The following is a 17,761-nucleotide window of genomic DNA, read 5'->3' as shown; positions in this document are numbered from 1 at the left end:
TATAGGCCTTTAGCCATGCCTTTAGTTCTCATTCGTGCCAATTCACCTGTTAGCTCTGTATACCTATAGGTTTTCTAATAAATCAACTCTATTTTGGACTACTCGCCTGTGGATGTTGTTTATGGGATTACCACGGGGACAAGTGCTCACATTTTGGCACGAATCCCTCTCTATTTTTTACCTGCCTGGCTGGAGCCCTGGAGGGATCGCCGGGATCTCGGATTGGAGCAGGGAACGTGCTCTCCGAGTGAATTGCCTGTGGCTGGAGCCCCAGAGGGTTCGCCTGGGTCCCGGGTGGGAGTAGAGACAGTGCTCCCCGGGTAGAGGGTTTCTGGCCGGAGCCCTGGAGGGTCCTGAACCTTGGTGCCCTCCGTTGGGACCGTCGGACGAATACCCCGACGACCCTTCTCTGCTGAGTGACATTCTTGCTGAGGCGCTGCGGACGGATGCGGAGATCAATCGCCTAGTTTTACTTATTCGAGTTCAGTGGCGTCGCCTTGCTGAAACGGCCCCCTGGACGACCCCCGACGCAGATCAAGGTGCCCAGCACGACCTCCGAACACTGGATAGTTTGTTGGAGGAAGTTCGGCTGGTGCAGGAGGATTTAGCGTCTTTGACCCGTTTGTTAGCAGGATTAACTTTACACGAGACGCAACAGGAGTCGGCAGTGGCCCCGATCTGCCCTGTGTGCGGCTCTCCCATGGCGGGAATGCGGGAGGAGGAGGTCCCGAGATCAACCGTTCCTGATCCCAATGTGTGCCTGAAGGAGGCACAAGATGTGGCGGTCCGGACAGCTTTACAGTTTATGGGACTGACCTTGACCACGACCATGGTGGCCGAGATCGCGAAACGACTAACCCCGGAGTTCGGATCGGACGCAGCTGCTCTGGCAGTCCGGGTTCAACCGTTGTTGGACCAAACTTCCTCTGAGCTCCTTCTGCTTCTGGAGCAAGAAGCCCTCCCGATTGCTACAACGGCGCTCGCCGTTAAGCTCGAGGCCGACCAAGCGCTTGCCGATCGGAAGCGAGCCAAGTAACAGTTGCAGGCTGCCGATGCGGCTGCAGCTCAGGCGCTGGCCGATCAGAACAAGGCTGAGGAGCTACGTTTGACTCAAGCGGCCAACGCTCGGAGCAGCGCGTCGACGGCCCCGGACGTACGTCCAAAAGAAAGTACAGGGTTCAGATTGTTCCCCTCGTTTTCCCCGACCTATGGCCCATCTCGGGACGTGCAACGCGCACGCCGGCTTGCTGGTCACCGGGTCGAACCAGATTACACAGATGAGGAGGACCTATACCATGAGGAGTCTCACTGGGCTACTGGCCTCCGAGTCAGCCAGACCCGACTTACTGGGGGAACTGGGGACGAAATGCATCTCTTACGGGGCCAAAGCCGGGACTTGACTGATCGTGTGGTCCGTCTGCAGGACCAAATGGAGCTCCTAATGCGTGAAAAAGAAAGTTTACAGCAAGCTCAAACGCCCCCAGTTCAACCGGTGCCAGGGCATCCGACTCAGCCGGCTCCACGGCCACAGGTTCCGCCGCTGAGACCACCAACTCTGCCCCCTCCGGGTCAACCGGCCCAGCCGGCACCGGGGGCACCACAGGTTCCGCCGCTGAGACCGCCACTTCTGCCCCCTCCGGGGCAACCGGCCCAGCCAGCACCGGGGGCACCAGTCCTACCGCCTCTGGGACAACCAGTTTTGCCGCCCCCAGGGCAACCCCCAGTGCCCCCTCTCATGCAGTGGAAGCAACCATGGTTAAGGGTGACTTACAACGGCTCAGTTGAGGCTCTGCCCTGTTTCCTACACCAAGTGGACAGTTATATGAGGGAACAGGGGCAGCACTTCCCCACTGAAGACAGCCGAGTACGGTTCGTTGCCTCACTATTGACTGGAAAAGCCGCCGACTGGATGGTTCTCCAGTTTGACACTCGGGCCCGATCCATACGCTCACTCAATGATTTCATGCGAGCGTTACGGCGACGTTTTGAGGACCCCTTCCTGGGAGAGAAGGCCAAGGCAGCCCTCCTGCAACTTCGACAAGGCTCTACACCAGTGCAGGAATTCGCGGACGAATTCCAAAGACTTGCCAGTAAAATAGTGGACTGGACCGAAGCTACCCCAATACATTATTTCCGGGAAGCCTTACATCCTGAGATACTGAACTGGGCTTACATGCAACGAGACCCAGACACTCTTGAAGAATGGATTTTACTAGCTGAAGAGATGGAGAGCGCCGCCAATTCATTTCGCCAGGGAGGGGGGCAACCAAAAGCCCCCGCCTAAGGCTGCAACTCCTACACCGCGGAGACCTGCTCTACCCTCGCAAGACCGCGTGTCTCGGTTTCAAAGGGGAGCCTGTCTCGTTTGCGGAGCCATGGGCCACTTTGCTGCAGCCTGCCCGCTTCAACCGGACCGGTTGGTCCCTTTTCGACTGGCTGGACCGCCCCGGAATCGGGCGCAACCTCAGCAAAGAGGCACTGCGGCCAACCGTAGCGCTGCTCCAGGACGGACCGCAGCGCTGCTCCAGGACGGACCGCACCATCGGCTCTCCACATCGGAGATGCGCCCAGCGAGCCTGCACCGGCGGACCCATCGGGGTCCCGGATTACAAGTGCCCCGAGAGGGGACAGCTCACCATCTTCGGATGAGGACAGAGACTGGGACCCCCCTGCTTTAAATCTTGACTCTCCTTTGGATCTGTCAAAAAACGGGCAGGGTCTGCGGTGAGTGGAGCGACACCGCGGACCCTCACAGCTGTTCCTGCAAAACCCAAAGCTCCAGTGAAGGTGAGTGAGATCGAAGATACTGTGTATGTGGATGTAGTGTTACAACACCATAAAAGGGCCCCCCAATTACAAGTCAAGGCACTCATAGACTCCGGGTGTGCCCGCTTCCTGATCAATGAAGCCACTTTCAAAGTGCTCAAAGTCAAGTCAGAAACCCTGCCAGCTTCCATCCAGTTTGCCCAAATGGATGGCAGTGACTTCAAGGGTGGGCCAGTAGATCGTCACACACGCGGGGTGGCGATGGGCATTGGCCACCATTGGGAGCAAACTGACTTCACCATAGCCCCTATCAGATACGAAGTGGTGTTGGGAATTAACTGGCTCAAGGGGCACAGTCCATATATTGACAGGGGGGCTGGGACTATAAAGTTCTCTGATCCTAATTGCGACCAACACCGTCACGAGGTGGCTGTTGTGCCTCCGTCGACCTCGGCTTTAGTCTCAGAAACCCCCTCGTCCTCTCCACTACCTGTTGAATATCAGGACTTTGCGGACGTTTTTAATGTGCAGGAATGTGATGTACTACCCCCCCACTGCCGAACAGACTGTGCTATTGAAGTGGTGGGAAATGAGAAACTGCTTAAGAGTAAGATTTATCCCATGAGCACTTCCGAACGTACAGTGCTATGTGAATTCTTGGACAAGAATTTGGCTCGGGGTTTCATCCGACCGTCTACCGCCCCCTCTTCGGCCCCTGCATTCTTTGTGCGCAAGAAAACAGGTGACTTGCGCTTATGCATCGACTTTCAAAAACTCAATGCAGTCACCCAGTCCAATGCCTATCCCATTCCTCTGATCTCGGATCTCTTGGGACAATTAAAGGAGGGGCGTATCTTTACTAAATTAGACGGTGGAAGCCTATTACAGAATCAGGATTCGGGAAGGCGATGTACCTCTAACAGCCTTTTCCAGTTGCTTTGGCATGTATGAATTCTTAGTGATGCCTTTTGGATTAAAAGGGGCCCCGGGGGTCTTCATGCAATTCATTAATGAGATCCTACATGACTTGTTGTATAGAGGAGTGGTGGTTTATTTGGATGATATTCTCATTTACTCTAAAACTATGGACGAACACGTCGCCCTGGTGAGGGAAGTATTGCAACGCCTCAGAGACAATCAGCTCTATGCTAAGGTGTCCAAGTGCGAATATCACCAAAAACAATTGACCTTCCTGGGCTATATAATTTCACACCACGGTCTCACTATGGACCCTGACAAGGTGCAGTCTGTAACCAGTTGGGAACCACCCTCAACCCGTAAGCAGGTTCAGCAATTTCTTGGGTTCGCTAACTTCTACAGGGGGTTCATCCCCAACTTCGCTCAAATCGCACTCCCCATCACTGATCTCCTTATGACTAAGGGAAAAGGAAGTGCCGCCGCGTTGCCTTCGGCTAAAATCAATGGGACCCCCCAGTGCCAAACCGCTTTCGATACTCTCAAGCAACTGTTTACCTCTGAACCGGTGTTAAAGCACCCTGATCCCGAACAGATGTTTATAGTCCAGGTTGACGCCTCCATCAAGATGATTGGGTTGAATTGTTACCCTTTGCTGAATATGCATACAATAATGCTGTCCATCAATCCACTGGGTATAGCTCCTTCCGGGCCGTGTACGGTCAGGACTTCGGCCCCATCGGCCACTACGATGTCTCAGGGGAGGAGGGGGGCGAAGGTGTAGCCGACTGGGTACACACTATTCAAATAACCTGGCCCTGGCTGATTAAAACCTGGAACGGGCCAAACGTAAATACAAGGCTCAAGTTGACAAACACAGCTCACCAGGGAAGGATTATAAAGTGGGGGATATGGTTTACTTGTCCACCAAGAATCTGCAGTCCAACCGCCCGTGTAACAAACTCAGTGCCAGGTACGTGGGACCCTTTCCCATTTCTCTCGCTCCCAAAGTCTTTAAGACGGATCCATCCCGTGTTCCATATCAGTTTACTGAAACCGCACATTCCCTCCCCGGGAATGTAGGTTTTCTAATAAATCAACTCTCTTTTGGACTACTCGCCTGTGGATGTTGTTTATAGGATTACCACTGCACAGAACAGAATCCCCAAAAGAAAACAGTCCATGCTATTTTCAGTAGCGTTCTATTCCCCGTGGCAGTAGAGAAAAGTCCAGAAACACACTACCCACTACAGCTTCAGAAACCAAATGCAGTCAAGGGCTCCAGATTCATGTGCCAGAGACTGCAGGGTGCTCCCAAGGAGCAGGATTCCAGATCCATGTAAATACAGGGATGCTGCATGGATTCCTTTGTACACCAAAAAAGACAGGATGCCCATCCCCTGGTCCAGCCCTCAGAGTTGCGGCCTCCTGGCCTCAAAGAACCCTGCCCAGGAAGGTATTCAAGCGCCCTGGGCATCCCACAGGAGAGCGGCCCCACTGCTCCGAGGCGCCTGGAAGAAATCACCACTGGAAGATAAGTACATCAGAAAGGCCCTGCTGGATTAGACCAAGAAGGTGGGTACCCAGGGTTGGGTGAGAGGAAAATTTAAGTAAGTCTATGTGGAAATATTACAAATATATTTTATTGGAAGCGCTATACAGATTTTAAAATTCTTTAAAAGCATTAAAATGGCACAATGGCCAAATTTAAGGTTGATATCTGTAAACACAAACACAAACGCATTTCAGCCACTAGGGCCTTCATCAGTGGTGAAGCAGTTTGATATCTGCACACAAAATATATGAGAGACTTATACTAACCAGTACTACAAAAAAAAAAACCCAATATACCAGTTGTTTGAATAATTGATAATAAACTTTACAACATATTCACTTACCTGGTTGGGTTTTAAATCTGTTTGTACTTTGTATTTTGCATTTGTTCACATCATTGTATTTCTATATATGTGTGCAGATTTTAGAAAAGGTTTTAACTAACTACTGATGAAGGCCCTAGAGGCCGAAACGCATTTGGGTTTGTGGTTACAGATATCAACCTTAAGTTTGGCCATTGTGCCATTTTAATGCTTTTAAAGAATTTTAAAATCTGTATAGCACTTCTAATAAAATGTATTTGTAATATTTCCACATAGACTTACATAAATTTTCCTCTCACCCCCGGGTACCCAGCTTTTGTTTTCAGGTTGGGTTTCATTCCCCTCTTTTTTCTTCCACTTCTTAGACCAAGAAGGCCCATCAAGTCCAGCAGTCTGTTCACACCGTGGCCAACCAGGTGCCTCTAGGAAGCCACAAACAAGACAACTGCAGCAGCATTGTCCTGCCTGTCTTCCACAGCACCTAATATAATAGGCCTGCGAGAATAGGTATGCATCATGACTAGTATCCATTTTTACTAGTAGCCATGGATACCGTATATACTCGCGTATAAGCCGAGTTTTTCAGCCCCAAAAATGGGCTGAAAAAGCCGGCCTCGGCTTATACGTGGGTCAATACGGGGGGAGGGAGGGAGGAGGGAGGGGGGAAACTTACCGCCGCCGCCGCCGCCGCCAGGCCCGTGCCGCTTCCTGCTGCCGGGAGCGGCCTGGGGCAGCCTCCTGCAGCCGCAGGATGGCTGCCCAAGGCCCCCCGCCCCTGCCCCTGCCGCCATTTTTTTCGGGCGGGAGGGGCCTTGGGCAGCCTCCTGCAGCCGCAGGAATGCTGCCCCGGCCCTTCCCGCCCCTGCCGCCATTTTTTCGGGCGGGAGGGGCCTTGGGCAGCCTCCTGCAGCCGCAGGATGGCTGCCCACGGCCCCACCCCGCCCCCGCCGCCATTTTTTCGGGCGGGAGGGGCCTTGGGCAGCCTCCTGCAGCCGCAGGATGGCTGCCCAAGGCCCCCCCGCCCCTGCCGCCATTTTTTTCGGGCGGGAAGGGCCTTGGGCAGCCTCCTGCAGCCGCAGGAAGGCTGCCCAGGCCCCCCCGGGCTGCGCTGCCGCCGGACCCTCGCCGCTGGAGAGCCCTGTCAGGTAATCCTGCGGGGGGGGGAGGGGTTATAAGCCGACCCTCGGCTTATACGCGGGTGCCTAATTTTTCCCCATTTTTGGGGAGAAATTAGGCACCTCGGCTTATACGCGGGTCGGCTTATACATGGGTATATACGGTAGCCCTCTTCTCCATGAACATGTCCACTCCCCTCTTAAAGCCCTCCCAAGTTGGCAGCCATCACCACATCCTGGGGCAGGGAGTTCCACAATTTAACTATGTGTTGTATGAAGAAATACTTCCCTTTATCTGTTTTGAATCTCTCACCCTCCAGCTTCAGCAGATGACCCCGCGTTCTGGTATTATGAAAGAGGGAGAAAAGCTTCTCCCTGTCCACTCTCTCCAAACTGTGTATAATTTTGTAGACCTCTATCATGTCTCCCCTTAACCGCCTTCTTTCCAAGCTAAACAGCCCTAAGAGTTTTAACCGCTCCTCATAGGGCAGTTGCTCTAGCCTCCATCCCCCATCATTTTGGTTGCTCTCCTCTGCACCTTCTCAAGCGCTGAAATATCCTTTTTTAGGTGTGGTGACCAGAATTGTACACAAAAAATGGGTGGTTCCAGAGGCAACAAACCAGAAGTGGTGCAGGGATCATTCTGCAATGGCGGCTCACTCATCCGGCGCATCCCCGGATGAACCAGGCCCCTCGTCCCCCCTCCCCTCCCCAGCTTTGCTCACGACAACAAAATTACCAGAACAGCTGGGGAATCCTAAAGACCAAGGTCATCGCTGAAGAAACAGCCACCCCCTTTCCACCTCGTTCCCCACTGGCCGCCCATCCCGGCCAAGCATGTCCCACGTCAATGTAAGAGCACAATCCACTGAATGCTGAGCACCCTGTGCCTTGGGACAGCTTTGCTTGTGGGGAGCACATTAGCTTGCAGGGCTGGATCTCCACCACACCCCACAGGCTAAGGGCACTGCCCAACTCCCACTGCCTTTGGGTCAGCCACGCCCTATCGCGACATACAAAGGGGGGGCAGGCACCAGGAGTCAGCCACACAGTATGGCATAGCCACAGTCAAGGTCGGGATTTATAGAAGCCAGCAATAAAGGCGGCATGGTGGTTAGTGTTTAACACTAGGATCTGGGAGGCCCCGGTTTGAATCCCCACTCTACCATGGAAGCTTGCTGGGTGACCTTGGCCCAGCCACGCGCTCTCAGCCTCACCTACCTCACAGGGTTGTTGTGAGGATAAAATGGAGGACAGGACAATGCAAGCTGCCTTGGGTCCCCACTGGGGAGAAAGGCAGAGGGTAAACGAGGTACATGAACAAACACACGGCAAGAGCAGAAGCGCAGCTGTGCTGGACCTGACCAGTGGCCCACTGAGCCAGGCACCCCGGTGCCCACAAGGCCCACAGCCTCCCCCCTCTGCAGCTGCCCCCCAGCACTGGCATTCCTTGAACCACAAGGAAAGATGGGCCAGGCTTGACTGAGCCCAGCAGTGCTTTAGAGACCAGCCAGATTTCCCGAGTATCAGTTTCCGAGAGCCAAAGCTCCCTTCGTCAGACACAAGACAAAGGAAAGATGAGACACTAATATTTTAATAAATTCATGCAAGAGTACACTGCTTCAGAACATGGAGGTTCAGTCCAGTCATGGTGGCTCACAGCCACTTATAGGCCCCTCTGCCAAGAACCTAGTTAACATATAAAATAGTACTATTTGGCGTATTTGTGGGATGTAAAACTATAGACATCCTAGTTGTTTTAGAAGAAAAACTGCAACAACCTAAAACCCCTGATCCTAGGCACTGGTCAAGGCAGCTCAAGAGTGGATTTCTGCATGCACACTTCCCATGTCAGATTCTAGATTGGGAAGGTATCAGTGGTCAAGATACCGAGTACAGAGCCCGAAGGTCCTAGATGGATAAACACGGAGTACAAATGTTCCTGCAGGGGAGTTAAGATCACAGGGAGAGGCCCTCCTGACTATACCGTTGACCAAAGAATCTCATCTGGTGGGTACCTGAAAGAGGGAGGGCCTTTTCAGTGGCAGCCACAGGATTATGTAAAAACCTCCCCAGGGAGCTGTGCCTCCCACCCCCCACCACCACCCCCCACACACACACTTTCAATCTTTAGAAAGCAGCTGAAGAGTTTTATTCAGGACTGAATTTGATTCAGTCACTAGCAATCCTAAATTGTGATTTTTAATGTTGGGTTTTATGTATTTTATGTATTCTAAGCATTTCATCTATTTGGTAAACCGCCTTGAGCTCCAGAAGGAAGAAAGATGGCTAGTAGAGGTTTTTAATTTAAAAAACAATAACAAAGAAGAAGCCAAGGCAAGGCAGACCCAAGAAGTGACTCCTCTACATTTCACCCCCCAAAAAGCAGCTTCACCCCTTCCGCCACGCCCTGAAGGTGGGAGAGGTGATGAAGCCGTGCATAGCTATAGCAGGGCGGCTCACATCTGTCTCCCTCTCACGAACTAAACAGGCCGGCAGTTCCGGAGACATCTAGAACCAGCCAGGCCGCTCGTGCAGCAGTTCTGGCTGGGGCTCTTCACCCCAGGACTGTCATCTCCCTGGCACTAGGACCCTGCATGGGCCCAGCCTGGCACATCTGCGCACTGACAAACTGCACCATTTCACAGTTCAGGCAGCAGCTGAAGCAGCCCTTCCAACAAAGCAGGACGGCAGGGAGGGCAGTTCGCAGAGATGCCGTCTGACACCACTTCAAGGATTTTTTACTTTTATTTTTTTTCAGCTGGAGCGAGACCCCAGATCAATATATCTGAAACAACACTTCATTGACGACGTAACCATAGCAACACACACAGGAGCTGAGGATGCGGCAGCGTCTCTCTGGTAAGAAGAAGCGGCTCGTCTGCTTCATCTCCATCCAGGCCATTCACCTCCCACCCATCATTCCACAGCCAAACACCTTCATAGGTCTCTCAGGAACCGCCTCTGGGTCGAGCTTCTAGTTCATGCCCAGCAGCTTTTCTTCCCTCACTGTGTGAGCCAAAGAGCTCCAAAGCCGCCCCGGCTGTCAAATTGGGAACCCACTCGTTTTGGGTCCAGGCTGCTCTTCTCTTTCTCACATTCCCTTGACAATGCCAGCTCTCCCTCATGCTCCTTGGAAGGATGCTCACAAATCAGACCCTTGGTCCACTGAAGTCATTACTGTCCATTCAGCCTGGCAGCAGCTCTCCAGGGTCTCAGGCAGAGGAAGGTCTTTCACATCATCTCCCCCTTGGTCCTTTTAACTGGAGAGCCCGGGGATTGAACCTGGGACCTTCCGCATGCCAATCAGATGCTCTTCTATTGTGCCACAGCCCCTCACAAAACCAGTATTGTCTATTTCAACTGGCAGCAGCTCTCCAGGGTCTCACCCTGAGGTCTTTCACATCACCTACTGCCAGACCCTTTAATTGGAGATGTCGAGGATTGAACCAAGGACCTTCTGCACTCCAAGCAGATGCTCTGCGCACTAAATCATAGCTCCCCATGTTTGAGAATTGAATCTCTCTTCACTTCTATTGATTCCATTCTGATTTGCCATCAAAAGTGCCTATACTTAGATCCCTGCTAAGGCATCGCCCTGTTAGTCTGTCATAGCAAAATGAAGTAAAAACCCAGCAGTACCTTAAAGACTAACAACTTTTATCTCGATATGAGCTTTTGTGGATCACAGGACAGTTCATCCCCAATGAAGAGGGACATGATCCACGAAAGCTCATAATGAAATAAATGTTGTTCATTTATAAGGTGCCGCTGAATTTGTGTTCCTTTTTTGGATCAGCTATGATGGGGAACAGATAAAGAACTCGGGGAAATTAATATGCTGATTTTCAGCTGGAGCAAACAAGACCACAAATCAATACATAACCAACAGTTTATTGATTCAAGCCCCCACCTCCCCAAACAGGATATGCTGCACAGCAGGGCTCAGGCGAGCTACATGTTTTTACAAGCTCAACTTTGCATTGCATTTCCCCCCCTCCCCCCCAATTCTCCAAGCGCTGGAAAATGTCTCAAGCTCCACAGAGGTGTTGGTTATTGTGCAGCAACAGAACTCCTCCCGTTCACCCACGGATGCTGAGAGCCACCCAGCATTGCCGTCCTACAAAAAAAAAGCAGCAGAATGCAAGGGGGTGCCACTTGGCAGCCTCTTTCAGATGCAGAGAAACCGAGGCCTGGAGATCAAAGAACTGGAAGCCCTCTGGCCAGCAGCAGCAGCATGGAGAGCCACTGACATGCACAGCACGCACCCGCGGCAGTTCTGAGACAACTCTGAAAGTCACTGAAATTGAGTTCTACTCAACCTTTTGGGAGAGGCAGCAAATATACTTGCAAGGGGTATCTCTTCATTAGAAAAGAATTTTGAGGAGGTATTTGAATCATTAGAGATGACAGCTGCTTTGAAACGAACGGCCGCTGTGGACCCTGTATAACTGACCAGCCAAACCGAATTAAGTTCCACTGGATCCCTGAACTGCAAAGGCCCACGCCCTGGTGGTTTTTATGCATTTGGCCATTGCTGTGCGGACAAATGACAAAAGAATCAGGTCCTGCCCCACAAAGCTTGCAGTCTAAGCAATACTACCCCCCATGCAGTCAGCTAGTGGAGACAGGGAGTTATCAAGGAAGAGGCAGTTGTGACTCTGCTCAAACCGGCACCCTTCCCCACCTGCACTGTCCAGCTGTCCAGATCAGAGCAGCGAACAAGCAAATGGACTTCTATGGCAGCCATTCAACTAATCATTCAGTCATGACTCTGCATGTGAGAGAACATCAACTGACCCAGCCACCCCCTATAGGTGCTGGCAGAGGTGGCACATGGGGCGATGCTACTTCAGCTACGGAGGTCCTCAGCCACGAAGGGCTTTAGAGGTCACAAGCAGCACCTTGAATCAATCTCTGAAACAAACTAGCAGCCAATGCAGCTGCTTTAATGCAGCGGAGATGTGTTCCCATAGGGCGGCTAAACAATCCTGTCAACAATCGGGCTGCCGCATTCTGAACGAGCGGCAGCTTCTGGTTTACCTCCAAGGGTAGCCCCATGTAGACAGCAGCACAGTAATCCAGCCTTGAGGTTACAAAAGCATGGATCGGTGTGTCCAGATTGGCTGAGTCTAGGAAAGGAAGGAAGACAGCAAACCAAAGGAAGGGGACAGGAGGGCGCTCCTAAAGGACTCAACACGCTGACTCCAGTTCGACCACTGCAAGAGAGTCCAGCCTCTCCGAAGCACCAGCCTGCCTGGCCAGCCACTCCTCCCTCACCTGAATCCAGCCTCAGCTTCTTCCGCCCAGGCCACTTGGCCCCGATCTCCAAGCACAGGGCTCGCAGCTGCACAGGGGCACATCTGGGGCGCCTTGGACCACCGGCGGTGAGTAGTGATGGGTGCCACGGGCATCTTGGGAACACCCCAGCTCCAAACCTCCAGCCGGCCTCATTCAACAGACTCAAGGAAATGGCCAAGGGCGCAGGCGAGGGAATGGAGCTAGGCCGCTACCCGGCAGGGGGGGCGTAGAGGCCGGGGATGGGGTGGGGGGCGGCGGCTGACCGCTCAGACATAAGAACATAAGAAAGGCCCTGCTGGATCAGACCAACGCCCATCAAGTTCAGCAGTCTGTTCAGTGGCCAACCAGGTGCCTCTAGGAAGCCACAAACAAGACGAGTGCAGCAGCAGCATCCTGCCTGTGTTCCACAGCACCCAAAATAATAGGCATGCACCTCTGATACTAGAGAGAATAAGTATGCAGCATGACTAGTATCCATTCTAACTAATAGCCAAGAATACCCCTCTCCTCCATGAATATGTCTACTCCCCTCTTAAAGCCCTCCAAGCTGGATGCCATCACCACTTCCTGGGGCAGGGAGTTCCACAATTTAACTATGCGTTGTGTGAAAAAATACTTCCTTTTATCTGTTTTGAATCTCTCACCCTCCAGCAGCCACACACTGGGTTGACATCTTCATTGAGCTATCCACTACCACCCCAAGATCCCTTTCTTGGTCTGTCGCTGCCAGCACAGATCCCATCAGTGTATATGTGAAGTTGGGATTTTTTGTCCCAATATGCATCACTTTACACTTACTCACATTGAATCTCATTTGCCATTTTAATGCCCATTCTTCCAGTATGCAGAGATCCTTCTGGAGCTCTTCACAGTCCGATTTTGTTTTAACCACCCTAAATAATTTGCTGTCATCTGCAAACTTGGCTACTTCACTGTTTAACCCCAACTCCAGGTCATTGATGAACAAATTGAAAAACTCCGGTCCCAACACAGATCCCTGAGGCACCCCACTGCTCACATCCCGCCACTGTGAGAACTGACCATTGATTCCTACTTTCTGCTTCCTATTTTTCAGCCAGCTCTCAATCCATAAGAGGACTTGTCCTCTTATCCCATGACTATGAAGTTTGCTTAGCAGTCTTTGGTGGGGGACTTTGTCAAAAGCTTTTTGGAAGTCCAAATACACAATGTCCACAGACTCATTCCTGTCCACATGCTTATTGACACTTTCAAAAAACTCTAATAGGTGAGACAGGACCTACCCTTACAGAAGCCATGTTGGGTTTTGCCCAGCAGACCTTGCCCTTCTATATGCTTGACAATTCTATCTTTAATAATGCTTTCCACCAATTTACCCGGTACAGACGTTAAGCTAACTGGCCTATAATTTCCTGGGTCCCCCCTCGAACCTTTTTTATAAATGGGTGTTACATTGGCCATTCTCCAGTCCTCTGGTACAGAGGCTGATCAAAGGGACATATTACATATCTTTGTTAGAAGTTCAGCAATTTCCCATTTGAGTTCTTGAAGAACTCTAGGATGAATACCGTCTGGTCCCTGTGACTTGTTAGTTTGCAGTTTGTCTAGACATTCTAGGACTTCCTGCCTTGTTACCACTGTTTGCCTCAGTTCCTCATTTTCCCCTCTCCAAAATCTCTGTTCAGGAGAAGGAATCTGCCCTGTATCTTCAACAGTGAAGACAGATGAGAAGAATTCATTTAGTTTTTCAGCAATAGCTTTAACCTCCCTTACAGTTCCTTTACTCCCATTGTCATCCAATGGTCCAACCGCTTCCCTAGCTGGTTTCCTACTCCTAATATATTTAAAGAATTTCTTATTGTTTGTTTTGATGTTTTTAGCAATATGCCCCTCAAAATCTTTTTTTGCATCTCTAATTTTCTGCTTGCATTTCCTTTGTGCAAGTTTGTGTTTGCTTCTGTTCTCCTCGTTTGGGCAAACCTTCCAGTCTCTGAAGGAAGACTTTTTTTCTCCAATTGCTTCCTTCACCTTACCCGTTAGCCATGGTGGTGACCTCTTGGACTTATTACTACCTTTCTTGACCTGCGGTATACAAGCTAGCTGAGCCTCTAGTAATGTGGACTTGAGTAACCCCCAAGTCTTTTCAAGAGATTTAACTCTCCTAACTGTTCCTTTCAACTTCCTCTTTACCAGTTTTCTCATTTTAGAGAAGTTCCCTCTTTTAAAGTCAAAGGTAATTGTGTGAGATTTCCCAGTCACTTTCCCACTTACATATAAATTAAATTTGATGCCATTGTGATCACTATTGCCAACTGGCTCAACTACATCCACATCCCGCACTAAATCACTGGCAGCACCACAGAGTATTAAATCCAGGATCGCCTCCCCTCTGGTTGGGTCTATGATCAACTGGTCAAGGGCACAGTCATTTAGGATGTCTAAAAAAATTATCTCTTTGGCTTGACTGGAGCATACATTTATCCACTCAATATGTTTTCTCTTAAAACCATGCACTCTAACTCCCCCATTTTTGCTTGGAGGCTTCTAGCATTAGCACAGAAACACCTCCGCACTGTTTTTCTCTTTCGACTTTCCTGGCATGAGCCTTTGGGCATCTTTAAGTGGCTATCCATCATTATTCCCCATTCCCTTTCATGTCTAAGTAATTCCTATGTGGGCAATCTGAAGCAGTTTTCCCTTTGTCCGTAGGCACCGAGTCTGCCCGAACCGGATGCTTCTCAGCTCCTGTCGGCTTTCCCCCCAGGTTCAGTTTAAAAGCTGCTCTGACACCATTTTTATATTACGCGCCAGCAGTCTGGTTCCATCCTGGTTCGAGTGGAGCCCATCCCTTTGGTAGAGGCCCGGCTGGTCCCAAGACGTTGACCGAGCAACGTCAAGACAGGCCCCGCGTCTTGAACATGCAGAGAGCGTGTGTGTGTGGGGGGGGGGGGAATCCTCTAAGCGGAGGGGATCCGCCGGGGGGCGGGGAATCGCCAGACTCCGTGCAGGGGGGCTGTCGCCTTCGGAGCTAAGCGCCAACGGATGAGCCCCTGGGGGGGGGGGGCTGCGGCGGCTCTGCTCCCCCATCCCCAGGCACTGATGTGGGGGGGGGCGCACGCCCCTCGCCCGCCCCGGCCTCACCTCCCTTCTGCTCGCCGCTCGGGCCGCGCAGCCTGTGGCGAGGGGGGGGGTCCCATTCTAGGCCGGGTCGCCCCGTCACCGAACCGGCGCCCCCCCCCCCCCGGCAAGGCAGCCTCGAAGTGACTGGCTGTCTGGCCGGCCAGCCGCCCCCCACAACAGCCCTGCGGGGTGGGCCCCCTTCTACTCACCGGCCGGGTCCCTGCCGGCGCCGCCGCCGCCGCCGCCCAGTGTGGAGTGGTCTGCTGCCCGGGCTGCCCTCCAGGCGCCGGTGCCGGCGGCCCAGGCTGGACGGGGGCCTCCTGCTCAGGCACTGCCCGGGACAGCCCCTACCGCGGGTCCTTCGCCGCCGGCCCGCGCGCAGGCGCCGCCCAGGGGAGAGGAGAGGGGCGGGGCCGAGGGAGGGAGCGAGGGAGGGAGCGAGGGAGGGGGCGAGCGGGCTCCTCCTCCGGAAGGGGCCCCTCCCTCGGGCGGTAGACTGCCGCTGGGCGGGAGGCTTCGCCGACTCCGCTCCTCCCCCCTCGCCCGCTCGCCCCGCCCAGCAGGAAGCAGGAAGCGGCGGCAGGCAGGCAGGCAGGCAGGCAGGCAGGCAGGGGAGCCGCGGGCCGAGCGCCGGGAAGGAGGCTGCGGCTGGGCTCCAGGCCCGTGTCGAGAGCTGGGCCTTCCTCGGAGGGAGGGAGGTAGGTAGGTAGGTAGGGGGGCGGGCGAGGGGTCCCCGGCGGGGCCAGGGAAGCCCCTTCGCTTCGGGGTGGGAAGGGGCGCGCAGGCTCGAAGCGCCCACCGCCAGCCGGCCAGCCGGCCAGCCAGCCGGAGCCGCGGGGGCGGGGCGGGGGGCACCCGGGGGGCACCCGTGGGGCACCCGTGGGTGGGTCGGGGGCCTCCCTGGGAGCGGCAAGGCCGCCCGGTGTTCTTGGGCTCGGTTCCCCCGCAGGGAAATGGGGGGCCTCCCTGCCCGTGGGGGATAGAGAGGGCTAGCCAGGGCTACCAGTCAGTAGGAATACCAGTCTCTCATGACGCAGACCTAGCCTCCCCAGAACCAGGGGATCATGCTGTGAAGCAAAGCTTCTTAAACGGTGGGTTGCAACCCCATCTGGGGTCACGTAACTGAATGTGGGGGTCGCAAAAAAAATGGCAACAGTAAATGGTAACATTATATGTATACCAAAGAATTGTTTTAAGATAAATTTCTTTATGATTTATTATCAGTAGATGTTTGATTTGTATACCTATTTTATATACCTATATACCCGGGGTGGCATATGAATTTCTTGGACAAAAAGGGGTCCCTGGGAAAAGTTTAAGAAGCCCTGCCGTAAAGGAACACAGGCAGGATAAATGCAGCTGCGGTGGCCTTGTCTGGGGGATTCCTGGAGGCCCCTGGTTGGCCACTGTGTGAACAGACGGCTGGACTTGATGGGCCGTGGTCTGACCCAGCAGGGCCTTTCTTATGCTCTAGGGAGCCCCCAAATGCCCCGGCGGAGGAGTGCACGGCCGCTGGCGAGGCTGTGTCTGGAGAGCGTGGCGGAGCACATGCAGGGCCTCTGGGCCAAAGACTACACCGACCACTACCTGGACCAGTACTGCTTCCGCTACCTGCTGGGGCCCTTCGACCACCTGGGTGAGAGCAGGGGGAGAGACCCATGCCAGGCCGACACACACACCCCGTGCCACAGCCTTAGGGTGCCAAGCGTCCGGGAGGGTGGGGCAGAGTTTTCCTGGTGCGGACACGTCAATTGCACAACCAGGGAGAAGGGGAAGGGAGGCCCCACAGGGAGCCGCCCCCTCGCAGCACTTGGGCCAGGAGGTACCGCTGTCCTGCTGCCCACCCCCCCAGGCGTGAAAACTGCCGGGTCAAAGGGACCACGTGGGCCATCTAGTCCGCCCCCCTACTCAGCGTGGGATTAGCCTAGAGCCTCCTCCCTTCCTTGGTTCACAAAATCCCCCTTTTCTCCCAGAGTCGGGCAAGAGGCCGCCCGCCCATTCTCCTGCTCCCAGACAGGTGGGTTTGTGCCCCGGAGGGCACTGCTGCTTCTGTGGAGGGGCGGCATCATCCTCCACACTGGGCGGGGAGTGGGGGAGCGGTGTGAGCCAGCCAAAGCCCCACCAGGCCAGGCAACCTCCAGCCCACAAACACTTCTGCTGGTGGGGCTAGAGGCTGCCCCAGAGCTTAGCTCTGATTTCTGGCGACAGGCAGGCCCGGATCCCCCTCTGGAGTTGTGCCCGTTCTCTTGGCATTTTTGAACGGGAGGGAGCTGCTGACTGGGCGGGGGCCGCTTGGATCCTGCCTCGAAGTGGAATTACCAACCCGCTGCTCCTGGCGGGTTCCAAGCCAGGAGGGTTCTGACCGCGGTGCTGATCCCCACCTGCCCCCTCCACCCTGGCCCAGCAGCTCTTGGCTCCTTTACTGCCTAGTGCCCCCTCCCCCTTGGAGCGGTAAACTCTGATCTGGAGAACCAGGTTGGATTCCCCACCCCTCCACACGAAGCCTGCTGGGTGACCTTGGGCTAGTCACAGCTGTTAGAGCTCTCTCAGCCCCACCTCCCTCACAGGGTGTCTGTTGTGGGGAGGGGAAGGGAAGGTGATTGTAAGCTGGTTTGATTCTTCCTTAAGTGGTGGAGAAAGTCGGCATATAAAAAACGACTCTTCTTCTCCCCTGCCCCCTCCAGCTGG

The 17,761-nt window shown here is 53.6% G+C and overlaps 1 protein-coding gene across 1 annotated transcript in view; it reads right to left on the bottom strand.

Moving 5' to 3' along the window:
• DCTN1 (dynactin subunit 1) overlaps positions 1 to 15,286 on the bottom strand; it is a 68,003-nt gene extending 52,717 nt beyond the window's left edge. The window contains exon 1 of the mRNA XM_056855195.1: positions 15,283 to 15,286. The gene's annotated coding sequence lies outside the window, so the exon portion shown is untranslated. The remainder of the gene's footprint in view (positions 1 to 15,282) is intronic.
• Positions 15,287 to 17,761: the final 2,475 nt, after the last annotated feature.

This window comes from Euleptes europaea, chromosome 9 (assembly GCF_029931775.1).
Source record: "Euleptes europaea isolate rEulEur1 chromosome 9, rEulEur1.hap1, whole genome shotgun sequence".
In the NCBI taxonomy this organism is placed as follows: Eukaryota; Metazoa; Chordata; class Lepidosauria; order Squamata; family Sphaerodactylidae; genus Euleptes; species Euleptes europaea.
The sequence above is the reverse complement of the archived record's forward strand: the minus strand, read 5'-3'. Positions and strand labels throughout refer to the sequence as shown.